Genomic DNA, 7696 nt, shown 5'->3' with positions numbered 1-7696 from the left:
CTAGAAAATACTGGTGATGAGTTAGAAAATATAAGTGATCAGCTGAAAAATGTTAAGGATGGACTAGAAAGTACTGGGGATGAGCTAGAATAGATTAATGTTGAGCTAAAATATATTGGGGATGATGTTGGAAAATACTGGGGAAGAGCTAGAAAATACACGGGGTGAGCTAAAAAATACTGGAGATGAGCTAGAAAATATTAGGGTTGATTCAGAAATTACTGAGGACGACCTAGAAAATTTAATGGATGAGTTAGAAAATAGTGCCCATGAGTTTAAAAAAATATTAAGGAAAAACTATGAATTATTAGCAATGAGCTTGAAAATACTGGGGATGAATGAGAAAATACTGGGGATGAATGAGAAAATACTGGGGATGAATGAGAAAATACTGGGGATGAGATAAAAAATTTTGGAGATGAGATAGAAAAGTCTGGAGAATATTGTGATGAGCTAGAAAAATGTTGGTGATAGGCTACAAAATATTAGGAATGTTACAAATAACAAATAAAAAAATTGGGGATGAGCTTGAAAATATAAAGGATCTGAAAATATTGGGGATAAAATAGAAAATGTTGTGAATGAGATACAAAAGTCTTTGAATTATGATTGCTGACGAGCTCAAAATTATTGGGGGTGAGATAGAAACTATTTGGGATGAGCTAGAAAATAGTGGGGATGAGCTTGAAAATATTTGGGATGAGCTAGAAAATAACGGATATGAGCTAGAAAATAATGCGGAAAAAGATAAAAATTATTGGAGATAAGATAGAAAAATCCTGGGAATATCTGTGAGGAGCTACAAAATATTGGTGATAGGCTACAAAATATTGAGGAAGTGATAAAACAATCTATTAGGGATGAGCTTGAATATATTAAGGATCTAAAAATAGAGGGGATAAGATAAAAAGTGTGGATCAGATACAAAAGTCTTTAAAATATTGCTGATGAACTAAAATAATTATTTGGGATGAGATAGAAAATACTGAGGATGAGCTACAAAATAATACAGATGTGTTAGAAAATATTAGGAATGAAGTAGAAAATACATATGATGAGCTAAAAAATATTAGGGATCAGCTAAAAAATAATGGGGATGACCTAGAAAATATTACGGAACAGCTAGAAAATATTAAAGTTGAGCTATAAAATACTGGGGATGAACCGGGATTAGGATTGAGCTAGAAAATATTGTGGATGAGATAACAATTATTGGGGATTTGATAGAAACGTCTGTGGAATATTGGGATTTTCTAAAAAATATTGGGGATGAGTTACAAAATATTGGGGATGTGATAAACAAAAGTATTGGGGATGGGTTACAAAATATTGGGGATATGAAAAAAAAATATTGGGGATGAGCTTGAAAATAATAAGGATCTAAAAATATTGCGGATAAGATAAAATATGTGGATCAGATACAAAAGTCTTTGAGATATTGCTGATGAGCTAAAAATCATTGGGGATGAGATAGAAAATACTAGGGATGAGCTAGAAAATATTAGGGATGGAGTAGAAAATGCTAGAAATGAGCTAAAATATGTTACGGATGAGCTAGAAAATACTGGAAATGAGCTAGAAAATATTAAGGGTGAGAATAGAAGTGGCTTTTCAATTAGATTCTAGTTAGATCTAGATATCTCGATGTATTAGCCTCGAGGAAGTTACATTTCTTGGCTTAACTGAAGAGAAATAGTCTTTAAAGTTAAAGCCTTTCTGTTAATCTAAGCATGGGAGAAATTCCCCATGATCTCTAGACTCTAGATCTCCAGTTGTCCTCTTTTCCCTAGAAATCTAAATAAGACAATAAAGAAAAATAATGCATTATAGATCTCTAGTTGTCCTCTTTTCCCAAGAAATCTAAATAAGACAATAAAGAAAAATAATGCATTATAGATCTCTAGACTCTAGATCTCCAGTTGTCCTCTTTTCCCAAGAAATCTAAATAAGACAATAAAGAAAAATAATACATTATAGATCTCTAGATTTAGATCACACGAAGCTGCAGCAAGCACCTAGCACACCTCTGTGATTGGCCCAATTATAGATGATGTATTTCCGCCATCGATTTTTGTCGTCTTCTGGGGGTCATACAAGTGCGGAGGATTAAAGCTGTTACAAGAGAGTAACAAACACAAAATAGAAGGAGGAGAGATCAGGACATAAGATGTTTTGTTTGATAGGAAAGAAGGAGCACACCACACCACAGCACCCGCCAACCACCCACCAGGTTAATCCAATACTATACAGAGTTCAAGGTCAAAGCGGTAGATCTAGACCAACTATCACACACACAGTCCAAAAACAACAATCCGGAAAAGACTATTTTTTAAAAGTTTTTATTCACATCATCAGTCGCGAAAATAAATGAACAAGATTCTTATTGTAAAAAAATATCAACCATTGCATAGAAAAAATCTCATGATGGAGTAAAAGGAAAAGTCACCCTAGAGAGAAGTCACCCTAGGAGAAGTCACCCCAGCAGAAGTCACCCCAGGAGAAGTCACCCTAGCAGAAGTCACCCTAGCAGAAGTCACCCTAGGAGAAGCAATTTCTACAGTAAGCAGACAAAACAGAACCTGTTTTTTTTTTCTTTTTCGGCGCCAAATTTTTTTATTTTTGCTAAATCGAAAACCTGATCAAGTACTCTGCTATAGGCTGGAAAAAAGTCAAAGTGAAACTGTGACTAGCTTTTTGGAATAAATTGGAATTCAAATAACGTGAGAATGTAGTTTTTAAATGGTTACGCAGACAAAAAGAGCGGGCAGTTGGCGGGTGCTCTGGTGTGGTTTGCTCCTTCTTTCCTATCAAACATCTATCGTCCTTATCTCTCTTCCTCTTTTGTGTCTGTTACTCCCTCGTAACACCTCTAATCTATACGCACCTATATGACCTTATTGTGTTGTAAGTGCCGTAAAACTCTTACTAAAACTAAGACAAAAAGTCTCTTTATTTCAAAACTACTGAGAAGAAAAAAAAAGGCGTTTTGTCAGCTTACTGTAGATCTGTCCACCCCCCTTCCCCACAACACACACACACACATACACACACACACATACACAGACACACACACACAGACAGACACACACACACACACATATATACACAGACACACACATACACAGACACACACACACAGACACACACACACACACACACACACAGACACACACACACACATACACAGACACACAGACACACACACACATACACACACATACAAACAAACATACTCACACACAAAAACAACATGCACCCACAGACACACACACATACACACACACACACACATACACACACACATACAAACATACTCACACACACACACACACAAAAACAACATGCACCCACAGACACACACACACACACACACACATACACAGGCACACACATACACCCACCCACACACACACACAAAAACAACATGCACCCACAGACACACACACATACACAGGCACACACATACACACACCCACACACACACACATACAAATATACTCACACACACACACAAAAACAACATGCACCCACAGACACACACATACACACACAGGCACACACATACACACACACACACATACAAACATACTCACACACACACACACAAACAACATGCACCTTTGTTTAGTATAGGGTTTTACGGCGCTCGCAACTGCATAAGGTCATATGAGCGCGCGGGACACACCTAATATTTTTCGATGGTAGGAAATTTTGAATTTTGCCCGGGTGGCGGCCGAAGCCTACTCTTATCGATTTTAGACCACCAAGGGATCTTTAACGTGCGCAACTTGCACACGGGCCCTCCGAGATTTTTCGCCCTTGTCCGAGAAGGCTAGGTGTAGATCTTTCCCACCAGAAGATCAGGGGTGTGGCAGAAAGACAGCAGTTAGGAGGAGCCAAGGAGTAGCAGTAGAAAGGCTGCAGAAAGAGTCAGGAGCCCAGAGGAGGGGGCAGAGGAGGTGAGGGGGTGGGGGCAGAAAGTGGAAATGAAAGCAGACAACAGAACATTGTTAGAGATCAGGAAAGGATGTGAAAGGAGACAATTTTAGAGAAGAAAATATTTTGGTCGCTACCCGGAATCGAACCCGGGACCTTTGAATGAGAGGCCAACACCTTAACCTCTAGGCCACGAGAGCCCCCAACATGCACCCATGTATATATAGTCTATAATATAGCTTCACACACAAACACATATTATATTGCCTCACACATACCTCCTCACACACACACACACACGCACACAGCCTCACTTACAGACAAACACATATTATATTGCCTCACACATACCCCCTCACACACACACACGCACACAGCCTCACTTACACACAAACACATTATATTGCCTCACAAATACCCACTCACAAATACCCCCTCACACACATACACACACACACACACGCACACAGCCTCACTTACACACAAACACATATTATATTGCCTCACAAATACCCACTCACACATACCCCCTCACACACACACACACACACACACACACAGCCTCACTTACACACAAACACACATAGACTCACACAGATACAAACTCACGAACACACTCACCGCCTCACACACAAACACACACATATCTTCACACACTAACACTCCCATTTCCCCCACTTGCAATAACACCTCCCACGCTCTCACACACTCACTCTCACTCACATGATCACATTCCACTAAAACTAAAGCAGACTAAAACAAATTCACCTAATGTCTAAATAGCTGAGCTTGCAGTCTGCTTTTGAAATATTATGAGATAAAGATACAGTGGAATCCTGTTATAACGAGAGGGGGGGGAGTGGTAGGAAGTGTCCGTTATAGCAGGATTCTCGTTGTAAGGGATCCAGTAATAAATTCAATGGAAATAATAAAGTAGGCCTAATCTATGAGTTTGTTGTTCAGTTTATTATTTTTCCGTTATCGTCCCTAATGATAATTTTGCCCAACATGACCTCTTGGTCTTATTTGATAAAAAACCGAATCATGTTTCTTCCTCTGGCTTTGGCGATCAAATGGAAAATTCTCTTCTAGGCTAACTCGCCCGCTGTGTTGTCCCCCACCCCACCACACCCTGTGGTGCATTCCGTTCGCTTGTGCACGTCTCACATTCGCTCCATCCATCACATTGCTGTGACCTCTCCATCCCGGCATCGGAGAAGTGAGAGGCACGGTAGGCCAAGATAATCTAGACTACTAGGCTGTCTGCACATACCACATCCTCCCCACTCATTCGCTCCGGCCTTCATTGTTGGCACACGCGGGCTCTCCTATTCCTTGTGTCGCTAGATCACCAACAAGTTTCTCAACTGGCCAGGTTTTACATCATGCATAAACGGCCTATGCACTGTGCACAGCAGCCGCTATATTCCTCTATAACCGACTCGCGCGTTAGTCTTTTTCGTTTTCGTAAAGGTTTTACGGCGCTTGCAACTGCATAAGGTCATATGAGCGCCAGAAGATTAGAGGTGTTACAAGAGAGTAACAAACATAAAAAAGAAGGAGGGGAGATAAGGACGATAGATGTTTGATAGGAAAGAAGAAGCAAACCACACCAGAGCACCCGCCAACCACCCACTCTCGCGCGTTAGTCAGATTGCGCTATAGCAGTATTTCATTTACAAAGATAAAGAAGGGGAAAAAACAGGGTTTTAGAACAGCGTCTTTATAACAGACTTCTCGTTATTTCAGGACTCGTTATAAATGGACTTCACCGTATATTTCTTGAGCACATATTACATTGTCAGCGCAACAAGCTCCATCAGCTGCCGAAATAGCTGAGATTGCAGCCTGCCTATGAAGTGTGAAATAAATCTATTTTAAAATGTGAAATAAATCTATTTTAAAATATGAAATGAATTCATAAATATTCCTCATACATAATATGTGATTGAACATCGGTTGGAATGAAACGGACGAGCAGGTACAAAATAGGAGACGAATACATAAAAATTTATTTTGTAAGACATAATTGTGAGTATAACCATTTGTTGGAATGAAACTGGTCCCACAGGCATGAAATATGGGATGAATTCATGAATATTCATCATGCATGGTACACGATCAAACATTTGTTGGAATGAAACGGACGGAGAGGTACAAAATATCAGATGATTACACTGGAATTTGTTGATGGATAAACACAACGACTAACAATTTGTTGGAATTTGTTTTAGTAAGAGTTTTTCAGGATATAGAAGTAGAAATAGGACTAAGAAAGTGGCGATGGATGGGACACACCTTCAGAAAGCCCAGCGGAAACATCACAAGACAGTCACTGCAGTGGAACCCACAAGGAGCACGAGGCAGGGGTAGGCCACGGGAAACATGGAGGAGATGTGTGGAAAGGGACATGAGAGAAATGAAGCTCACTTGGAACAAGCTTGGAAGGATGGCCCAGGACAGAGATAAATGGAAGGAGCTTGTTGTATGTGGTTTATACCCTGCCAGGGGTGAAAGGCATTGATGAAGAGTTTTTCGGCACTTGCAACACAATAAGGTCATACAAGTGCCGAAGATTAGAGGTGTTGCAAGAGAGTAACAAACACAAAAAAGAAGGAGGGGAGATAAAGGCAATAAATGTTTGATAGGAAAGAAGAAGCAAACCACACCAGAGCACCCGCCAACCATCCAACAATTTGTTGGAATGACACTGGTCCCATAAGCATGAGATGCCACATGAATTCATAGACATTTTCCATACATCTTCAGGGTGTTTTGCTGTTTTAAGTTTTCTCACATCAACAACAACAACTTCAAGAACAACCCAAATATTAAAAAACGTAATACTAAAACAACTCTGTTGTGACAGTAACGATATGTCCATGAACATTTCTGGTAATGAAACGGACAGACACTAGACAGGCAGGGAATGTGAAAAAAACATGTACGGTATATATATATTTATATATAGAATTACAGAGCCTACCCCCCCCCCCCCCCCCAACTCCCAAATGAATAACGAAAAAAATGTCCACACACACACACACACACACACGCACACACACACACACCTCTGAACATTCGTTGGAACGAAACAGATGGACAGACATGAAATGAAAGATGAATATTACGTGTACGTTTATCATACATATTATCAATATATACCATTATGGGGTAAGTTATGTTTCAATATGGGCCAACTCTGAAAGTTTCTTAACACTTTTCCGCCTCATTAGGCCGATTGGCCATGTTTACCACACAGTTTCTTTGGATGTTCCCCAAAATATGATGGCAAAGTGTTAAACCCAATTTTTTGCACAATCAAAAATCCAGGGTTAAAACACAGCATCTGCATAACGTTGCAAATCACCTTTTCTTCAGCTCCTATTCACTTACTCTGAGGTCAAATCCAAGACAAAGCAGCCGCTGATTATTTAGCCCTTCATCTCGGAGAGGGATAAACCCACTATGCCGGGGCCCTCTTTTGGTCAAAAAATCTAAAAGTGAGACATATATACATCACTAAATTAGTCATTGAACCAAACACAAGTGAACCGATTTTGATAGTTCTTTGTCTAACGAAAGAACTCCCGGCAAAAGAGACCTGTTTTCCTCAATTGCCGAAAACTAATTCGACGCAGAAGTTGTCGTAAGGGAATGTGCCCGAGCCGCTATTGGACAGCGGGTTCTGACCACGAGCCGCTGCCAGTGGCTCACTATCACAGCGGGATCCGACCGCGAGCCGCTGCCAGTGGCTTTC

The sequence above is a fragment of the Aplysia californica genome, unplaced genomic scaffold (genome assembly GCF_000002075.1).
Source record: "Aplysia californica isolate F4 #8 unplaced genomic scaffold, AplCal3.0 scaffold00148, whole genome shotgun sequence".
Lineage (NCBI taxonomy): Eukaryota > Metazoa > Mollusca > Gastropoda > Aplysiida > Aplysiidae > Aplysia > Aplysia californica.
Note: the sequence above shows the minus strand (reverse complement) of the source record.